The sequence below is a fragment of the Ambystoma mexicanum genome, chromosome 10, assembly GCF_040938575.1.
Source record: "Ambystoma mexicanum isolate Mex_15411 chromosome 10, UKY_AmexF1_1, whole genome shotgun sequence".
NCBI lineage: Eukaryota > Metazoa > Chordata > Amphibia > Caudata > Ambystomatidae > Ambystoma > Ambystoma mexicanum.
This window is the reverse complement of record NC_090932.1, coordinates 252,272,112-252,293,962: the sequence shown is the minus strand read 5'-3', so window position 1 is coordinate 252,293,962 and position 21,851 is coordinate 252,272,112. Positions and strand designations below refer to the sequence as shown.

Below are 21,851 nucleotides of genomic sequence, written 5' to 3'. Positions count from 1 at the left end.
ATGTGGGTTATTGTTAATATATTCATATAAAAGTAATTATATTTAAGATTAAAGACACCATTCTTTTCTTTTTATTTTTTATTTGCATATGGTTCTACCATGAACCTTTAAAAAGAAGAAACAAAATCTCAAAAAGAGATCACAAATTATACAACCCAATGGAAACAAACATAACAGAAATCGATCAACCTAAAAAGAGAAAAATTACATTTTTCCACAATACATAAATTAATCTAAAATAAGCTATGATTTCACCATTTACCTGTTGCTAGTATGAAGAGCATTATTCCATTATTTTACTGAGTTTTAGAGCTCGAACAACCAATGTTGTTAGGCCACATTATAACCAGAAACCAAGTAGTCCCAAAAATACTCTTCTGTAATCCCTTCTTCTTGAGATAAAAATCTACCAAACAACCTCTTTCGAACTGCCCATGTTCCCTCACACTCCATCAATAAATGTCTTATAGTTGGATTTGAGGGGCTGTCACAAACATTACACAGTTTTACCTCACCACAATGGACCAGGTTTAGCCTAATCCTAAGGAAGTCATTCCTTATTGCCCTATCAGGAAACTTCAGAAGAAAGTTGGAGAGGCAACCCAGTTTTTTTTCCCTCAGAAGAAATGGATTTATACGGGTTGACTCCCTTACCTTTGGGATTATTTCTATCCAATCACATGTTTCAAGCTTTTGCTTTACCTTCAATGGATTTGTTATAAGGGTGTCAACCTCCAAATCAACCTTCTCCAACAATACCCTCACTCTTCCCTCTAAAGCGGACAACACAGGTGATCTTGATTGTTCCATATGACTTCTAATGTCTCCATAAAACGAAGAGCTCTTTCCAGTGATGACCTCCCTATCGAGTGAAGCCAGCTTCCAGTTTGCCATACATTCTAATGACTTAAGGCCCAGCTCAAATCTTAGGCTCCATCCCGGAGTACAGGAAGGCAGACCCAGAGACTTCTTCTAGATTCGCCCCTCTACTGCACTCAAGTCTGAGGACCAAAGAAAAGGCTTTGTCTCCAAACCATAAAGAATTACAGGCACTGCTTTTGCTAGATAGAATTTTATCAGCGGTAAAACTGAAAATGTGCAATATTTTGCATTTAGCTTGAGCATTTGTGAGGCTATCTGGGAGGCTTTTATTGCCACATCTGTTTCCACTTTATGCCGCCCTGGATAGGCATGGATGCTATAGCCTAGATACTTTACCTTCTCAACTCTTTGGATCACTTGACCCCCCAGAACCCAATTTGAAAAGTGGATCTTCCTCTGCGGGTGTTTGAAAACTACAATTCTTGATTTGAAGGGGGTTAATGGTGAGATCATTTAATTCTGCGTATTCGCCTAACTTTGACAACAGACGTTGTAGACCTATCACCATTCTATCCAGCAGAACAATGCTGTCTGAATAGGCCAGCCAATGGACCTTCTTTCCATTTAGCTCTGAGCTGGCCAATGCAGATGGCTCCAGGAAAACACCCATGTCTGCCAAAAAGAGGTTAAAAAATATGGGGCCCCCAGACAACCCTACCTAACCCCCCTCTCCGTCCTAATGGACTCTGATAAATGGCCCTGTTCATCCAGCCTGACTCTTATGGAAGTGTCTCTATGCAGTTCCAACAATATGGCTAACAACAAATCTGGCATGCCCCAGCTCTTAAAATTGTTCCAGAGCAAAGTTCTATTAACCTGGTCGAATGCTTTGGACAGGTCGACCCATGCTCCATACAATGGCAGTGCCGCCTTAGTCATCGTATGTTCACTGGTTAAATTCAAGACTAAGGGCCTCATTACGAGGTTGGAGGCAGCCATGGCGCTATTAGCGCCATGGCTGCCTCCAAACTCGTTCCGACTCTGCCCTGGTGAATGGAGCAATTACCGGTCCATTCCAAGGTTGGCGGGACCGGTAATTCCCCATTCACCAGGGTCATTCCCCATTCCCATTTGAGCCCCCATAGGGCTCAATGGCAATGGGGAATGCGCTAATAACGGTACCGCAAATTATTAGCTCCAGAGTCCCTTTGTGGGTCCCGTCCTTAACGCCTGGAAAAACCAGGTGTTAAGGGAGGACCCGCAAAGGGAACTCGTAATAGGGCAGTAAGGGATTACTGGCACTGGGGTCCTTACCGGTGCCGGTAATCCCTTACCGCCCACCTCGTAATGATGCCCTAAGCCATTTAGGGCTGTTGACAAGCCTTTTCTAAAGCCCGTCTGGTAGCGACACAGGATCGTCTGCCGATCAACCCAGGCTGAGATTTCATTTAGTAAAAGCATCATAAAGATTTTACTCTCGATGTCAAGCAGAGCAATTGGACGATAGTTGCTGCTGCTCAACAATCGCCACCTTGCTGCTGCTCGACAATCGCCACCCTTAAAGAGAGGTATTATCAGGTGTGTTTTCCAGGAGGAAGGAAAGGCACGGCTTTCCAAAATCTCTTCAAAGAGACGACATAATATTCTGGACCATAATACGGGCTCACTTTTAAAAATTTGATAAGTGAGCCCGTTTGGGCCCGCTCCCTTAGAAGTAGATGATTTAAGAATGATACCCTTTATGTCCTCCTCATTGAAGGTTAATATACAAGGACCATTTGAGCTGTAGCTAGGGCTAGTGCTCCCTGGATATCTGAACATTTTGGTCAATTGCTCCAACCACCCAGCCTCTGGGACTAAGTTACAGAGGGAGCTATTGTTGCCCGATTCTAGCTGGCCAACTATTGACCAGAAGTTACTAATGTTATTTTCTCTCAGGAGCTTTAACATGTTTTCCCCATCTCTTTGCATCCTGGAGATTCTATGGTTTCTCGACCATGAGAGGTAGTTGATTTTAGTCATTTTAACTTCCACTGTGTACTCTGCTGTACCCAATCCGGCTGATTTTAACTTACGTAGAGCACTTCTCAGCTCTCTTTTCCTCTTCTGGGTCTCCTCATCAAAATAATGAAAATGCTTTTGCATATGTCTTCCCCTAGGGATACTGGGGACTGAGGTGGCCCAGATAAAGTGTATGAAATTAGCCGGATGGCACTGCGTCTCCCAAATGAATCTAGAAACCTTTATTAGCTGGGCATTCAATTTTGAACCTACTCCTTGATATTTCATCAGTCTTATTTTACCTTTTGATCCCACTAACGCTTGTCGATCTAAACCTGATGACGAAGTGGCAAGATTGGAGAATGATAACTCTAATCTGCAATGATCACTACCACCTCCATGTTTTATCACCATGGAAGAAGGGAAGGAAAGGGGGGATTTGGACAGAAAGATATAATCCAAGGCTGATGATGAGTTCCCTCTATGCCAAGTTGTAGGGGGACCCCCCTTGCCCTATGCTCTCCCGATAACCATACTCAAATCCCAGGATTTCAAAAAACTCAACCAGACTTTCCCATTCTTTGAGATTTTACGAATGGGTGGATTCTCTGAACCTCTCTCTATATATACACACTCAGTATTTATGTCTCCAGCTAAGACAATGTGAGACCCACCAGGTTCCATTTTAATTTTTTCCAATAAGGAAGCTAAAGTCACCAGGAATGGGAGAAGTTCTGAGCACGAGGGGTTCCAGTATATGTTGACAATTGTCCACGACAAGCCTGTAGGCTCACACTTTAGGAATATTCTACAGGCCTGAATTCCAATAGGGTTCTTGAAGATTTGAGTGGCTTCTCTTATTGTTTGATTTTTGAATGCCATCAAAAGACCTCCCGAGGGTCTCCCTTTTGCCTTCTGCTGGGCTGGTAGACAAAATATTGAGAAACCTTCTATACTGATGGGATTTACTAACCTGGTTTCTTGTAGTAGCACAATGTCACTAAGGTCAAACAGATAATCTTTCATCCCCCTGGCCCTAAAAGTGCTGGAGCCCCTAGTGTTCCAACTTACTATGTTTATTTTTTCTTGTCTCAAGCTTCTGAGGTCCCATGCCCAGCTTCACAAGAACCTGGGAAAGAATTTCTGGCAGTAGAGATAAAGCATTCTCCCGAAGTTTAGAGCCTGCAGGATCCATCGCATCCCCAGTTTGCTCCCTACCTTGCTGTTCCCCCACCATTTGAGGAACCATTTTTGTCACCCCCTTGACCTGGGAAGAAGCTTTGCCACTGCCCCAGACTCATTAATTGAAACCTGCAAACCATGTGCTTCCAACTCCCTTTAGACACTCAAAATGGCTGCTTTTACTCTTAGTGAGGTAAGTGCAATTTCTACAAAGTGTGTATCTTGTGTTATAGAAAAAGATACATTCTCAATATCATTTGAAGGAAGCGAGGTACAGATCATTCACTTTTTTACATATCCCCAAAATCAATGTTCTGTTCAACCAGACCCTTGGGACAGCAAGGTCCTTAATGTTTTCAGAGACGGGTGTAATAGTTGGCCTCTCATTTGCATGCACGATTTCCACTGAATCCACTTGAACAGTTTGTGCTGATATTGTGGATGATTTCCCCTTCCCATTCTGAGTACCAGGTATTTTAAGTAAAGTGCCCTGGACAAAAATTATATTTGGGAGAGGACCTTGGCTTTCTGGTCCCGCCGAACTTCTTTCAGGTTTCTCACCTGCTGCTAGGAAGATAGGAGCTAGCTTTAACACAGCTCCCGTCTGTGGTACCCCAGTCTTACATGCCTCATGGGTCTCCTTAGATGAACATTTCTTCCGCAAGAAAATGGGGGCCCACTTTACATTCTCTGGGATATTTCCCCCCTTTTGGTTAGGAATGGCCAGCCCAGCACTCAGTCTTGCATTATTAAAGTCTAGAATTACTGCCTCACACTGACTCCTTTGAGCCTCTTGTAATTTCCCTAAGAGTCTCTCAGTTCTGTTTGCAGGCCTATACTCACTCTTATTACTTGTTATCATCTGTTGAATTACACCCAGTAAAGGTCAGTTTTTGCTTTGAATGTTTCCCCACTTTTCCCAGCCTATTTATCTTCAAGGGTGATAGCGGAGCCTTTGGTGAACTACTTGAAATGGCCCCAGTTCTTCCCTCTAATCCTTTATTACTTAGATCCTCTGATGGTAAGGTCTCCTTTACTTGCAGACTAGTGCTAACAGCAATTGTCCCGACTCCTGTCTTTTTCTGTCTTTTGCAGTTTCTCTTCGATCTTGGCTGAGGGATTCTGGATTTTGTTTTCCTTCCTTCTTAATGGTTTCTTAGCTTCCTACGACCTCTATAGCTCTGGTAAAGAGCCGGTTTCCAGGGGGAATCAGTGGCCGACTGTTTCACTGAAATAGTCTCCGGAACACTGAACGGAATTTCTGCCGGGGCATCCAGCCCTTCATCCCTTATGTTAGCCAGCCTTCGGAACTCCTCCAATGTAGATTCCAAAAGGGGAGTGTCATCGAAGCATTCACTCAGAGCGGTTACACCCTCTTCTCTTTCTCTGTGTGGCTGTTGCCCAGCTTTCAGAAGTTGAATTATTTCCTCCAAGAGACCTTTCTTCTCTGCTTCTGCCTTTGTCGAGGCAACTTCTCTCTGCTGTAAGGAGGAGGTCTTGCTTGACCAATTTGAGATTAACTTCTCTAAGGGAGGAGGCTATATTACCATTAATAGCCAATCCTAAACCCACTAGAGTAGTCTCACAATTGGCTGTCTCATTTGTAAGCTTCAAGCATTATGCCTGCTTGCGCCTGCACTTCTGACTTTAGCAATTCAAACACTGACACAAGAGAGTTTAATACAAAATGTTTAATACAAAATGCAAAGCCTTTAGAGTTTAGAGCTTCTTTGTCTCCTGGCGACCCTTCGTCAGCAAGATCTTCCTTTGCTGAGAATTTTCCGGTTACAGCATCCATAACGGAACTTCCAGTTCAGAAAAAGAGAAATTTCTAGCACCGATATACAACGGGGTTTGGACCTTCTCCAATGATGAGAGTGATATATGGTCCTCTGTACTGACTGTTGGAGTACAGGGCTCTGTCCGCGGAATTTCTGTTTCGATCCCCACGTCATTTAAACTTGTATTCATCTTTTTTTCCAAAATATTACTTCATTTTCTTTTGGATCTTTGTGGTGGTCACAGTATATTCTGGCCCCCGTTGCCATTGCTGGACAAGTTCAGAATGGACATTCTGCCCTAGTACTCCTTCTTCCGGACAGTCGCTTTGTGCTGAAGTGTGGACTTGGGCCTGTGTTGATGATGGACAGTTTTTGGTCAACAAGGCTGCATGTTGCACCAACTTCACCCCTCACGCCACAGCAACTTTGATCTTTTTTTAAAAAAAGCTGCCTCAAAGCAAGGCAACAAAGCAGCTAAGGCAAATGGAATTCTGACCTTTATTCTCTTACAGAGAGCCGCCTCAGTCCGTTCAATTCAGGAAATCAGGAATTACAGGAAAATTTCAAGGCCAAATCTGCGCTGCAGCCAAACATTATGCACATAATGTAGAGGACTAGGGACTTCCACACCCCGCTTTTTGACTGCTAATCGGTGGAAATCAGCGGGAGTCAGCGGGGGGTTGAAACCACACCACCCTCTGAGAACCCCCCCCCAAAACAATTAAAATAAATAATTAATTAAATTACTCTGTGGCTGCTAACAAGTCTCCACAGCTGGTTTACTCCCAGGAAATATATCTTCCCTAGCTTTACCCATCTTTCCCAACGATCTCGTGGCGCTGCGCTGCCACTGCAGAACACCTCAAACAGGCAACAAGAAACGGGTTTGTTAAAGGTTATTAAAAGTTTTTTAAAAGAACAGAATGTTTTAAGGGCTCTCGTGTGTGCTTGTGTGAACCGTCCCCCAACACAAGAGTCCTTGACGCTCGGGCAAAACACAGGGGACTCACCGGGGGAAGCTGCTCACTTGCTCACTGCCACTCGCCGCCTATGCTGCGTTCAACAACCCAGCATGACTCGAGGTAAGAGACAGACCCGGCTAACACAACACAGCTTCTCTCTCCTTCTCCTTCTCCTTCAATACAGTTAGAGGAAAGGGCCTCACGTACACATGCAGAAAGGAGTCAAGCCGCACTGTGTATCACGCAGTGTGTATCACGTTCTCTGTACGATCGCAGTATGCTCTCACAGCCGCTTCCGACTCACCAGTCACCAGCCACCAGCCACCATTTATTTTCTAGACTGTAGAATGTATTTCCTTTTGATGAACGTTTGGTGAATTTCTTTTCATGTATATACAAATCCTTGTTGCAAATCCTTGTAACACTATGGATAGAAATAGTTGGAGCCCTTTGTAGCGTGTTTTGTAATGATGACCCAGTTCCTAGTATGGGCTATTAGCACCCGGCGAAAGTCAAGCAGAATGCAACACGCATTCTGATTGGCTCTTGCCGGGTGCTTACCCGGCCGAGAATCCTTCGATTCTCGGCCGGGATTCCAGCCGCCTTGTCCTCGGCGGGGGGCGTGGCAGCCCCTCAGCCAATGAGGAGGCTGGAAGCGGGGCTATCCCCGCTCCGAGCCTCCCCGCGGCTGAGAGGCTGCCTTCGCCCCCCGCCGGGGACTCGGGTAAGGCTTTTTTTTTTAAACTCCCTTTCCTCCCTCCTCCTCCCTACTCCCACTTACCTGCTTGTTCTTGCTTCCCCGGCGAGGGACGAGGGAAGCCTCCAGCCGTGTGGAGACTCGGAGCGGGGCCATCCCCGCTCCACACCTCCACACGGCTGGAGGCTTCCCTCGTCCCTCGCCGGGGATGCAGGTAGGTATTTTTTTTTTTCCTTCCCTCCCAACCCCACTTACCTTCTGCTTCTTTTTTTTCTTTCGGGAGCGGACACGCTGGGAACACATGTGTTCCCAGCGTGTCCGCTCCCGATGCCCGCCATGGAAAGGGAAGGCGGACTCTGTTTCCCTTTCCATGGCTGCGGCCATTTTCTTGGTCGTTTCTTTTTTTTTCTGTCCCGAAATGCTGCAGCGTTTCGGGACAGAAAAAAATGCTTTTAGTGCCCCAGTCACACACATAATGTGGGCCGGGGTACTAATAGCAATATAACCCTTGCGGCGGGGGCATTACCGACTCAGGTAATGCCCCGGGACCTTCGTTAAGGCCCTCGCTTCGCTCGGGCCTATAACTATGGGCCCCGGGACATTACCTGAGTCGGTTATGCCCCCGCCGCTCGGGTTATATTGCTTAATTATTATTTGAAGATCACCCTGTCCTTTGCTAAAATATCATAGACAGCAATCAGTGAAGCTAGTGTGTTCATGTACACATTTAACAGCCACGGCGACAAGACAAAGCCTTGAGGGATGCCACAGCAGTGGTAGTGCAGTGGACCACATTTACTTTGAGGGTAATATGTGGTGGGAAAAGTGGTTATAATGGCAACTGAAACTTTACCCGTGACTTTTCACACATAGGGGATTTTAATTATGTGCCAGCCTGATTGGTTAGGGGAACAGACTGAGCATGTCCACTAGTTTTTTACCCATCCATATTGCACATCCGACAGCATAACCATCAGCATGTGATTTTCATGTCAGCAGTAATGCAATGGAGTCCTATGGAATCCACTTGAATTTACCACCTGGCAAAAGCAGGCGACTTCCATAGGCTGAAACATGTTTCGGAAATGCTTGTGGTCTCGTGCAGAAGGGATGTGATCAAGCAGTTTGGGCTGGACTGCCCCTTTTGGGGTGGTAGAAATCCTGATTTGCAAATGTTTTTTCCGCTTTTGTTTTGGCTTGGCAGGCGAAGAACGATGGTCTTGAGGGTTTCCCAGAGCAATGCCAACGGTTAGGCTTAATTCCAAACCTTCCAGCCATCACCTTTTTTATTTTTCTGCATCAAAGTGCCATGATCAGCACTCAAGGTCAGCATAGGGAGGGCAGCCAACTGGCCAGCATGTAGTGTTCTTAGATTGCTCGTAGTGGATGTCTGAGAGTGTGGATTTGGAGCCTCTTTACTGTCCTAGGCCAGCCTGTCAGTCAAAATGAACATGTATATTCACTATGGTTCTCTAGCTGCTAAGTTTAACTCCTCTCTTAAGATATCTACCCCCAATGGGATATTAGAGGCTGGACAGTAATTTGGCAGATCCCAATCTTTGTAAGGCTTCCTGTGATTGAACCATGGAAAAAAGAAGAGTTGATCATTTATGTTGTCAGTTCAGGGCAGTGGTCGAAGTGAGCGGGAGCAGTCGGGAGTGGTGCTTTTTTAAATTACCCTTTACAGCTCCTATACTTTTATTTTAAAAAGAAACCGTTCTGGAATGGTTTCATTTTAAAATAAAAGTGTAGGAAGAAGTTGAAACTTGCACTCTCACTGCACTGCGCTGAACGTTCCCTTAAACAGCAGGTGCAAGTGTCTGGGTGTGTGTTTTGTTTGTGAGAGGGGACGTGATGATGGGGCTTGTGGGGAGTGGGTGCAGGCCAGCAGGGAACATAGTTCCACTACTTCTTTTCGTACACTTCGACCACTGGTTCAAGGGCAGATGTGTTGATGAGTTAAGATTGAGGAGCTAAATACTTCATGCGCATGACTTCAGCCAACTCCGTGGTGAAAGATGGTAATGAGGGCCTCTGTGGGGTAGGCCATTGTTGTCGATTTCCTGGTAGGCCTCTGCAACCTGAGCTATTGTGTGTGATAACCTATTTCATTTCCAAATGTTCTCATGGAAAAAGGGTTGGGCTTTATAAAAATGTGTAATTTGGGGCCACTTTCAACATTATCTCAGGCCCTCTGTTGGTTCCCAGTCCATCCCTGGGGGAGGCAGTAAAGCAATTGGAGTCAGAGTTGTCAGTTCTTTAATTTTTCAATTGATGATCTGAATGCTGCTTGTGGTGTAGGTAAGTGGACCATCCGCCAGGTTTTGGGATGGAGCGATCACGGTGGCCTCTGTACCTGGCTGCCACGTGAGGATAGATCTGGCTGTGGGGAGCCTCAAGCTTCTCTTGCACATGCAAATGTTTGAGCAGTCGCAGATAAGGCTGGCTCATGTATTCCGATATATGTAACCGTGATTTACATCTCCTTTCCAGTGACTATCGCGCTTTGAAAAAGAACACCCGTCATACTCTCATTTCCGTTTTTGTGCGAGACACTATATACATGCATTTTAAAACGACGGTGGTAAATGTGCTAAAAGTCTGGAGGCATTCTGCACTCGCGTGACCCTGCTTTTGAAAGGTTGCCTGTCCAGGAGTTCACGGAGTTGCTTCATTGGCAGAGTTGTGGTGGAGCTTGGTGGTTTCTGCTACTTGCTGTTTCCATATCCAGCACCGCGTGGCTTCCTCTCGGGCGGATTTGAAAAGGCTCGAGCAAGTTTACACTGACTGGAAACGTCAGCATCTCAGCACGCCACGGCGCTGCCTGCGCAGTCACGCTTCCTGTCTTCCACGCTCACAGTGATTCACGCCGCAGCAGACGGCGGCCATGAACATATTTTCATTTCCGTGATGCAGAGCTCCTGGGAGTCTGTGTGAGCTAATCTCAGTACAGTAAAGATCTTGTATTACCCAATGTTTGGTGCTGATAGGGAAGAATGTGTTGGCGAGTGGCAGCATTTGTTGTGCCACAGCGAGTTCGCAGTCTTTCCAGTGGTCTCCATTCCACATCACCCCTTTCTTAGAGAGCCTCAGAAGACATCCACCATGTGAAGGGCACTACAGTCCAGCTGAGACAGGGTGAGTATCCTGAGTGTGATAAGTTGCTGACTAGATGTTTAGTTTGCAATAGTTACACAGTCTGAGTTGTGGGGTCTATGGCATCTCTGTTATCAGACAAAATGCTTAGATGTTGGTCCTGCCTAAGTTAGATGGGAGAAGGGCCGAAAGAGTCAATCTTGGTGAAAGTATTAAGAGGATGGCAACAAGGCTTTTCCATCTCTGCTTTGGACTCGCTATTGGGCTGGCATTTGTGTCCCAGGCCCCCTCAAACCTTCATTACATATAGATTGATCGGCTACCAAGTGCCTGCTCCAGGAACACACTCCTCCTTACCTTCTCTCTCGTGTGGGACCATCCTCTGTAAAGGGGCAAGACCCTTCATTTCCAATTTCAGGTTTATAAATGACAACAGTTGTTGCACAGATGAATAACACATCTTGTGTGGTGAACGCAGACAGCCTTTGTTACGGAACAAAAACTCTTGCGGCCACCTCTTTCCGTGATGATTGGTGCCAAGTCAATTGCAGAATGGGAGTGTCTTGCACATGACCTGAACATTTTAACATAGGTTGTACTATGGTGTGTTGTGTGTGGTAAGCCCATAGCCCCTTCCATGCATGGCTGGAGGCCTTTCACCGGCAACTATGTGCCCTGGTTGCAAGTCGGTTTGACATTGTTACCTTGTGTATGTGGTTTTTCAGCATTGCCTACATTGTTGGTTCCATGGGTGTGGTGATTGTTAGCGCATCCGTCAGTGGTTAGTCCATGGCTGGAGCTGATGGAGTGAACACTGCTGCAATATGTCAACTGGGTGCAATGTTCACATACTGTATGCATAGAAGTGGGTACGGTTCAACTGCATATTTTATCGGCTTGGGTAGTGTCCATTGCGCGGAGTGCTGACTACTGTACTGCACTATGAAGTATTGGTTTTGTGCACTTAATACAGTACTGGGAGCAGGGCCACTGTTGTGAAGATTTTGTGGTTCGGTTGGCAGTGTGTATGTATGTGAATGAAAGTGGGCAGGGGTGCCGGAGGCTATCTTATGTTTGTAGATTCTGCTAACTGTTGCATGTTTCCATGCATAGCTGTATTACGGTGCAGAGGTTGGGTAGGAGTGCCGATGGCTGTGGTACATTTGTGGATTGGGGTACTTGGTGACATGTTCGCATGCATGGCTGCATTATGTTGCGGTGGGTGGCCAAGACCTAGACTCTTGGGTGCATGACCAAAGGCCGTAGGCCGTAGGCCATGCATCCAACAGCCTAGGGCTTGACCACACCCATCACAGCCATGCCGTTTTCATTCTGCATCTCTCACAGGGTGGTGACCTTTAAAGAATGGTTGTAGAGCACATTTTAGACTTGGTAGAGCACCAGAAGTGAGCTGACATGCATATATTGTTGGTTCCATGGGTGTGGTGATTATTAGAACATCTTACAGTTTTCAGTGTATGGCTGGAGATGCTGCAGTGACAAGTCCTGCAGTGTGCCCACTGGGTGCAGTGTTGATATACTGTCAGTATAGAAGAGGGTAGGGTTGAACTGGATTTTCTATGCGCTTGGGTACTCTCCTTTGTGCAGGTTGCTGGGAGTAGGCCCAATGTTGTGAAGATTGTGTGGTTTGGTTGGCAGTGACACAATACTTTGTGAATGGAAGTGGGTAGGAGATGCCAGTGGCTGTGGTATGTTTGTGGATTCTGCTAACTGTTACAGGTTTCCATGCATCGCTGTGTTATGGTGCGTGGGGTTCAGTAGAAGTGCCGCTGGCTATGTTACGTTTGTGGATTGTGGTACCTGGCCACATGTTCGCATGTATGGCTCCATTATGTTGTGCTGGCTGTGGGCAAGGCCTAGACTCTTGGGTGCATGGCCAAAGTCGTGATGGGTGCCACTCAGGATGATTTTGGATGCTGAAATCATGGATTCTTTTGCAGAACTTTCTACTGGGGGTGCTTTCGAAGCACATGCAACGTGTACTCAGAGTTTTTAACGGTACACATGGAATGCTGTACAGAAATGATAGTGTTGGATGCAGAGGTCTTGGATGTAATTGGTGAATGTGTGTGTGAATATTTCGCAGTACCCAATGAGGGAGTGCTGCAAAAAGAATAGTGGAAAGGGAAGAAGGACTGTCCCTGGTTTACTGGGGCGCGGCCCTCGCTGTAGCTGGGAAAGCGCATGTGCCACATCCTGCCCTTCTGAGCATGGTGGGCATGGAAATGGAACTGTGGGGATTATCCAATCAGGTGTTAAGGGTGTGGTTCACAGGAAGGGGCGGCACTATTTTTTCCCAATACTCTGTGTACTAAGGTTGGCAGAGATGGAGAGACTCACAATGCTGATCGTGGGTGATACCTTTGTGCACAATCTGCACAGGTATGCCATGCAAAGAGGCATTGCAGCTAATTTCGGGTTGGAAGGAGTGGAGGCCTTGTGGGGCAGTCTCTATGAGTGTAGTTTCGGTGGTATGGTTCACCTTTGCAGATATGTGGCCTCTGTCGCTACTATTCATGTTGTTGTGGTGTATTGTGGAGCTCTATATTTGGGTTACATGTCATGTGGACGTTTGCGCCGTCACCTGAAGAAGTTGATGAATGCAGTGATGTGGATTTTTCCCACTGCCAAGGTGGTTTTCTCATGCAAACCACCAAGAGGAGTATGGGGCCATGGCGGTGTAATTTGTCTCCAGCCAGAGCTCAGAAAGTGTCTTATAAACAAAAGCATGTGTGAATTCATGTGCACTGTTGGGATGTTCTCCACACCCAATATGAGATCATGAATTCGCAAAATATGCACTGTTTCCATGCAAATGGCATTTCTTTGACCGCCATTGGCAATGCTATTTTCTTTTACACTGTGCAAGAAGCGTTGACAAGAATTCAGTAAAAATGTAAGGAGGAGAAGAAAACAGAAACTCATATAAAGAGATAAAACAAAAAAGGTTCTTTGCAAGCGCATAAAAAAAGACAAAAAATAAATAAAACATTTCAGAACCACCACTAAAGACGAAATCCCCTACCCTGTTTCAAATGTCTTCCCATTCCTAACATGATAACTCTGCGGACTCGCGGTAATTTCAGGATTACACGTGCTGCATCCGGTGTTACTTGCGTGCTGTTTGTTAACAATAACAATCCCAGTAAACATCAGTCAAGTAACAAATAAACACCAACCTGTACTTTGGAAAACGGCTTGCAGTTATGAGAAATTCACCTGGCGCCCCTCTCAGTACCTGAAAATACAGAGGCCGAGAGGAGTCGTAATGGAAACCCTTGTGGGGAAAAAACCCTTTGATGCTCGGGAGCGCTGGGTGATGACGTTGAGAGTGTCGTCAGCTGTAGGCTTCCCGAATGTATCTTGGGCAGTTTTCTGCTGTAACAAGAGATGAGCGTCAGTAATATTCCCAGGTTAAGTCTTCTAGTGAAACAATGGAGTGAGAGGTTAAATGCCCTTTAAGAGGATTCCATTGCTGAACAGTACTGAGGGAATGGATAGGAGGCCAATGGCTTCCGTAATGTATGCTGACCTGGAAAGACTGATAGAAGAGATTTACAGTGAAAGAATGAAAAACAAGGAGGAGATAAGTGTAAGTAAATCGATTGCTCGTATTCCTACTGAGGGTTGAGAAATCCGATGCTGTGTGCGAAGGAGTGGTTATTGACAACGCTGTGTTTCCGTGATGAATGCTGTGTAATGTAGTTCGGGCAATCGAGCAGACGAGCGCAATCTAAATTGTAATAAAGAAGTCATAGGGAAAGTACGAAGCTAAAGAATTATGCAATATGATTAAGGATACATACTTTCTGTGTCTGCTTTCTATCTTTGGAGACGTCTGTACTGACTCCTGGAACCAACACACAGTGTTCTGCAAAGAGGAAGTAAGAAGGCTCTGTGTAGAAGGGGGGAAATGGAGTTAGAAAACAGATTGATAGCAGACAGATCTCGTAAAGTATAGCCCTCAAGGAAGAACGAAACTCATGGAACATAGCTGCTGAAACAGTAGCAACGCACTGTTGCTTATAATGCCGTGTCTGAAGTATAGGCTCCATTTGAAGGGGAGGAGTTATATCAGTGACTTCCTCTGTGAATGCTGCACCACTGAATAACAGACTGGGCACCATCATTAGAGAATGAATCAATAACCCCCTCCCACAGCGCCAGTGATGCCAAATGGACCATGTACGCAAACTGGATATAACATCCGGGCCTTTTCAGGATTGCAGGCATGGAAATCGGACTGTGTAGGCTAAGGCATTGCTCAATAAGGTTTCTAGTTGTGTCTACACAAAAACTGTGGCAGAAGATGTATTTGTACAGAGAAATGCAGAAGCCTATGGTTGAAATGTCCAAGGTAAGGGGCAGGCATCCAGTTTGTATGCATGCACTGTATATACTTGTTTTACGTTGATAAGATACACTCAGTGCTGCTTTTGTGCAATATTTTTATGAATTTTGTAGGAAATGGGTTAGTGCAGAAAAAAAAGCTGTGAAGTGTGCAAGGTAAGCGCTGGCCTCCTGTTTTATGCATGCAATGTGTGTACTTGGTTTAGGTTGTTAAGATACATTCAGTGCTGCTTTTGTATGATATTTTTACGATTTATGTAGGAAATGGGTTCATGTGGAAAAAAATTCATAGCATTGTCGGAAGGAAAGAAGAGAGTTCCTGTTTGGAAAATACAATGGCTGATATGAGTAAATGGAAATGTTGAAAGCATATACCATTGAGGTGGCACTTGATGGTAGGTGATTGGAGAAAAAACAGTATGTTTTTTAAGTACGTTATGGACATTCAGTGGCAGATACCGTTCTCAGAGGCACTTATAACAGAGTTGTAAACAGACCGCAGAAAAAATATTCATATCTCTACTTTGTGGTGATGGATGCTCATGTGGATGAATGCGGATGCAGAAATCTTGCATAGTTTTACTGAACTTTCTACTGGAGGTGCTTTCGAATTACACGACACTTGCAGTCTGAATGGGTTATGGGTTTGTTGGAAAGCTTAGGAACCTAGCTTTAATATGACAGTTACATTTTGCTTCTAGGATGTGCGGTTCAAAAGTTACAGATGTTTTTGTGAAGGTAGATTTTGCAGAAATAAAATCAAGATTTCAGAAATGACAGATGCGCCTTAGAGATTTACCAACAACAGGATGGACACAAGATTCTATAATTCAGTTCTGGACAAGTTAAAATGGTTGGAAGAGGATTACTTTAAACTAAGAGATTGGTTATGGACATTTCTAGACTAGATACTCACTCCTAGCTTTGGAATGGAATGGGCCTCGTCAAAGATCTGGTCAAGGGGTTTGGCTTCACTCTCGCCACCGGGCAGGTCCCAGGCCCTCTGGGTTCTGCGTTCAGCACTACACGGCGGTCTGCAGCCTCTTTGAACTGGATCTGACGGGTCTTGGATTAAAGCACTGCTTTCTGGGTCCAGATCTGGCTTCTAGCACAGGGTTCTTAGCTAGAATAGAACAGCTCCGCCCGGCTGTTAAAGGTGAGAGACCCTGGGGAGTTTAGGGGTTAGAATCAGGCTTGCAAAAGATTCTGAAGCCTGCTGAGAAGAGTTCAGCTTTTGGTTTAGGCCAACTGCATATTGTGGCCAGAGCAAAGTCACACTCGGTTTATGTCACATATCTGGGCCAGCCTAAATATGTATCCCCTTTTAAGTAATCCTATGCAGTAAGTTCCAAGATGCCCCATAGGCACCTCTCTGGTTGCTTGACTGCATCATTTATTTGAACTATGGGGGATATTTCAAATTGTACCCTGAGGAAGAGAACAAGAAAGTGCATACCCTTTATGTGAGGTGCACTGATCACATTGCTATACTTGCAGTCGTTTATTATCTCATTCTGAACCACACTTGTGTTATGCACGATGAACGCAGTGGTGGATCGTGGCATTGGAGGCAGCCTGATGAAAGTTTGAGTCTTGCCAGTGGCCATAAGCGACGAGGCTGGATTTGTGATGTTCTCGGGAGGATAGCTCAGGGGCAACTTGCTCCCCTTGGAAACAAGACGTCTTGAAAGCAAGACGACACAGAGCAACACAGGTTCGATCCCAGGGTCCGCGCTTAGAAACCTTGGGGTTTAAATCCGTTATAAATAACCTATCATATCATATGTGCAGTTGGGAGCAGCTGCAAGGAACGATAGGTGGTTTCCATCTTACGTGGGGGCTGGCATGCTGTCTGGGTGTGGCACGGGTGTCTGCAGTGGCCTTGTTTTAAATGTTCGTAATGGCGTGGAGGCATCATAGCCCAGTGTGCTTGGCCTGTAGTCTGGTTTATAAACTGCTATAACTGTAGAAAAGGCATTGCCACTCTCCTTATTCCTCACCTTCAGACGTGTTGCCCGAATTCTCCTTACTTGGTTCTCCCTTGTCTGGTTTTAGAAGTCTGATGCTTGGTCAGAAAAACCTGCTTTGTGTTTATGCTTGGAGCCTTTTGCCCCAGGGCCTCTCTGCACACCTCTGCTTATCATTCATTTGTGATGTTGCATGATCATTTGCAATAAATAATGGCAACATATGTTTGTTTTTCATTAAAGTTTTTTTTAAGGATGAGCAACTTGATTGGCTTATACATTTATTAAAGCTACTTAATTAATAGTAGCATTTTTTTAACACTTGACTGGAAAGATCATTGCATCAAAAAATTGAAATTTGTACTGAATCAGGTTTCTTTTGCTGGCCTATCACTCCAGGAATATATTGCCTACAGCAATACCTTCTGAATGTGGTTTATTAACCCCTTAACTGCCAGGCTATTATGCAAGTGTATGCAAAAAGGACGAACATACGTGTCCTTGGCACTTGTTTGGTCTGCTGTCCCTATTGGCGTCTTGTTGGGTGATCCCATTGTGATGCTGAACCATTAGTCTCCTTGGCTTAAAATACATACGCAGCACGTGCCATATTTGGATGATTATCCAGCATAGCACAGCATTCATGGTTGACATGCAAATCATGTTTATTTATATATGATGCAATCACCAAGCTTGCAGTTCTTTGCTTAATGTAGGTAGTGTCCATTAATCCATCTTGTTTATGCAGATTTACACTTTAATATATCACAAAACATATAGAGGCTCATTCTGAAATTGGTGTACAATGGCCGCAATAGTATTTTACAGGCAGCGACAAGTAATCCACCCGTGAATTATAATTAAAGTATTTCATACAAAGAACGTGAAGTCCACTCTGCTTCTTACCCCAGCTCTCTGCGTGAAAGACACCAGACTCTCAGCCTGCACCGCATTCTGTTCCAGATCCGGTCGGGATAACCACTTGTTTTGCTGCAGCAGTGTGAAAAAGTTCATGGAACCTGGGATGCCTAGATGTCTGTGTCCTAACCACAAAACAATGGAGAGGGCCACGGACACATAAGGAAGAGTGGCCATTTTGTTTTCTTTGTAATGTGCACTTTACTTAAATTCAGTGGTGTTGCTGGGTGGGGGGTCAGGGGCCTATAGCCCGTAGTCTTTTGGTTGAAAGCCCCGGATACAAGCTCAAGGGCTACAATCAAAAGGTCCCAACAGCTCCAACATTAGGGTCGCCCCGGGTCCTTTCCATAACTAGTAACTCCCCTGCTTAAAATGAAGGTGTCTCGGACTTTAGATTGAGTTCACAATCCTTAATTTCGCCTTTAAAAAACCCATCTAGTTGAAGTAAGCAAGTGAAGCTGAGCCTTCGTGAGTAGCGCATCGTGAAAGTTTGCAGAGGAAGCAATCAAGTGTTTTCTGTGCTGTACCTACTTCGCTATATCAGCTTGGCATGTCTTGGGGGACAATCTACGGAGAAAACCACTTCTAATATTTCCGGAGGGAAACTAGTCAAAAGAGAGGAGAGGCGACTGAAGTTGTTACCTTGTTAAATATCAATACCATTAAGAGTAAGTGTAGGGTCCAGAGGTTTATGGCAAAAGGGAGGTTCATTTTCTGTACATGAGTTCAAATGTCCTAACACATGATCCTGTTTGTCCATGCAGCTGTTCACAGATCATGCTTCAGAAATACAGTGTGCACAACTGCATTGATTCTGAATGCATATTATTCACTATTGACTTTTTCTCATTCTTTAAAATATAAGCAGCTCAATACGGAGCTATTGGGAATGGTCCTTTACAATAATAAATCCATAGTGTAAACAAAGGTTGAATGTTGTCTCACTCGCCAACCCAGCTTGTCATCAACCTAATTCAATGAAGTGTATGGCACACAAACATTCCTTCGCACAGATAACATACTTGTGTTGATGTAGTACAGGTTTATGCTAAAAAAGAAGGAATTCCCAGTACAATGATTCATTACGTGATGTGTTGATGCTGAACACTAGTTTTCAGTTCAAACAGAACTTTAAGATGAAAGAAATAGTTCTGCTGCGCTTGCTGCCAAAATCAAGGAACTCCTTACAGCTGATTATCCATTCAGGGATATCTAGGTATGGATGTTAATGATTCCATTTCTTTTCTCTAGGTCTTCAATAGAAGCCCCACTTTCAACTTCACCTCCTTAGAGGCATTCTCTCTTTCCTCACCTTCCCTCAGAAGCTCAATGTCTCTAGAGCTGTGGTCCTCTCCACGCTTGACTATTCTAACAGCCTCTTCCTTAACCTACCTCTCTCTTCCCTCTGCCCTCTTCAACTAATCCAGAATAGTGCTGCCAGACTTATCCTTGGTCTCAAGCCCAGGGACCATATCGCTCCAACCCTAAAATTTCTCCACTGTCTCCCGGTTGCTCCAAGGATCAAATTCAAGACCCCCTGCATCAACCATAAGGCTGTCTGGGGACCTGGGAACATGCTACCTGCAACTCTCTAAATACTCTCCTTCCAGATCCCTTTGATCTTCTCGCTCCAACTCTCTGCTGGTCAAACGCTTCTCTAGGCAGAGAGCTGGGGGCAGATCTCTATCCTCGGCTGGCTCCCTCCTCTGGAACAGTCTCCCTCTATCTCTCTCTCTCCTCAAGCTCCACAAACAACTGAAGACCTTTCTCTTCTTATCCTTCCCTCTCTCCCTCCTATGCTAACCATTCCCACAGTCCCTGAGATTGGCGGCCTGGTCCCTCCAGAGTCCAACAGGATCCTGGCCATCTTCCCAATCGCCTCCAGCATCCACCCCATAACCTTGCACTAGCCTATGCGCCCACACCTGCCTGTTGGTGGTTTTTCTCAGGTTCACACTTACCTGGGAGTGGTAGACCTCGCTCTTTACCTGGGATGTCTATGCCCTTGCACTCACCTGTTGCCTCGGCAACAGGCACCTCTGGCACGTCCCCTTTGGGGTACCTCCCCCCAGCACTTAACCCCCACCCGCCACCCCGTCTCTTCCTCTGCACTTGCACGCTCCGAATTTGACAAGGCCTAATCAACTGTTTGTTATGATTTACTCATTGTCATTTAAATTATCCCTCCCTTTTGCCTTGTGGCACTTTGAAACACTGGGCCTCATTACGACTTCGCCGGTAGCCATGCCACTATTGGCGGCATGGCTGCCTCCGAAATCGGGTCCGGGTCCTGGTTCCCAGAATGGGGAATTACCGGGCCATTCCGAGTTTGGAGGGCCCGGTAATTCTTCCCACCAGGAACCCGAGCCCGGACCTTCCCCATTCCCATTGAGCCCTTATAGGGCTCAATGGGAATGGGAGAGGGTGCAAACAACGTGCCGATTACGAGCAGGCCGTTGTTTGCTCCCTCTTCCCCTCGCGGGACTCGGTAAGGACGCCTGGTCTGACAAGGCGTTACTTACCGGGTCCCGCGAGGGGAGCTTGTAATGAGGCGGAATGGGTTTAACGGGTCCACCTCCTTTAGCGGAGCCCGTTAACCCGTTCCGCCTCACTCGTAATGAGGCCCACTGTCTTGCTGTATAAGCACCTTATAAATGCCCAATAAATAAAATAAAATAGATAAAGCACAAACCTGTACTACATCAACAAAAGTATGTTTTCTGTGCGAGAGAATTTTGTGTGCCATACACTTCATTAAATTAGGTTGATGAAAAGGTGGGTGATGGACTTGTAGTGACTCTAGCCTGGTCTATTTTCAGAAGAGCTTCAGAGGTTTTTGTTGTGTTTTATTTTTCCTCTTTTGCTTTTCCTCTGCTGTTTCTTATTTTTATTTTTTTAAATGTGTTACTTCATTTCCACAAACATTTACTTTATATTTATTTTCTTAAACAGCATTTCAAATTTGGTGTGTGATTCTGTTGGTTAGTTAAATTGTTAGTCGTTATTCTTTAGACATGATGAAAATCCAGAATTGCATAATGATTGTAGTCAGTTTTTGGTCAGTGCCAGATGTTATTTGGAGACACATTTCTTTTTCTCTGCGACTGAATCTCTGTAGGATCATCATATTTGCAAACTGGTTTCTTCGTTCTGTCAGCATGGGACATTTCATAATTATGTGGTATATTGTTTCCAGTTGGTTGCCATTTTTGCAGAATCTTCAGAAGTTTTCCTCGGTTGGTATCTGTTTTGTTTCCGCTAGATGTTCTTTTGTGGGGAGAATGTTCAGGCGTAATCTGAGGTATAAATCACAGATTATTCTTGAGGGAAATCTTTTCAAATAGGGTGGAAGTTCGTTTAGGGCTCTTGTTTCTATGTCAGAGATTATGTTCATTCTGTATGCTGTTTTTTCATTGTTGTCTTTGATTTTCTGTTTTGCCTTTATAGGTCTGCTTGTGAGCATCTCAACAGACATGCCATTTTCGTTCAGGATATGAAGACAAGCTTTTTCCCATACATCAAAAGTGTTTGGAGTTTGGGTTGCGTTTCCACGGGAGAATATCTCGGTTGCCGGTGTTTTGTCATTGTTTGTGATCTTTTTGAATACGTCGAGTTGTTTCCAGTTAGGCATGGAGCTTAATGATTGAAGTCAAAGTTCGTACCGTATTCTCGGCATTGGGTACAATGGCAGAAGACAGTATTCCGTCTTTTGTTAATCGTAACTCTGATGGTGGTGTTGCTGTAGAGTGCTTTGATGGGTTCAAGCCTCTCTTGTGGGCATTTGTGTTTGGAGAGTTTATCCCACAACTTATTTCTATTAATACTGTCAAATGCCATTCGAAGGTCGACAAAGATACCATGGGTGTTTGTTTGGGGTCTGATCGACTCTTGTTTCATGATGTTGAGGATTAAGAGATTGATGTTGGTGCCCACATTTTTGGTGAATCCGGTTTGTCAAGGGTCTTGTTTGCTTTTTTCCTTAGTCCATTTGTTGAATCTTTTAACTAATATTGATGCAAAATCTTCCTGAGTGGGTCAAGCATCGCCAACGGGC

General features: G+C 45.0%; 1 protein-coding gene across 6 annotated transcripts in view; it reads left to right on the top strand.

The window, feature by feature from the left end:
• The window catches only part of LOC138491326 (G-protein coupled receptor 35-like), a 328,878-nt gene that overhangs the window by 210,007 nt on the left and 97,020 nt on the right, over positions 1-21,851 (top strand). For 2 of the 6 annotated variants that reach the window (XM_069617782.1, XM_069617783.1), the window contains exon 1: positions 10,309-10,583. The exons of the other annotated variants lie outside the window; for them this stretch is intronic. The gene's annotated coding sequence lies outside the window, so the exon portion shown is untranslated. Of the gene's footprint in view, positions 1-10,308; positions 10,584-21,851 lie in introns of those variants that run through there. 6 annotated transcript variants of the gene reach the window in all.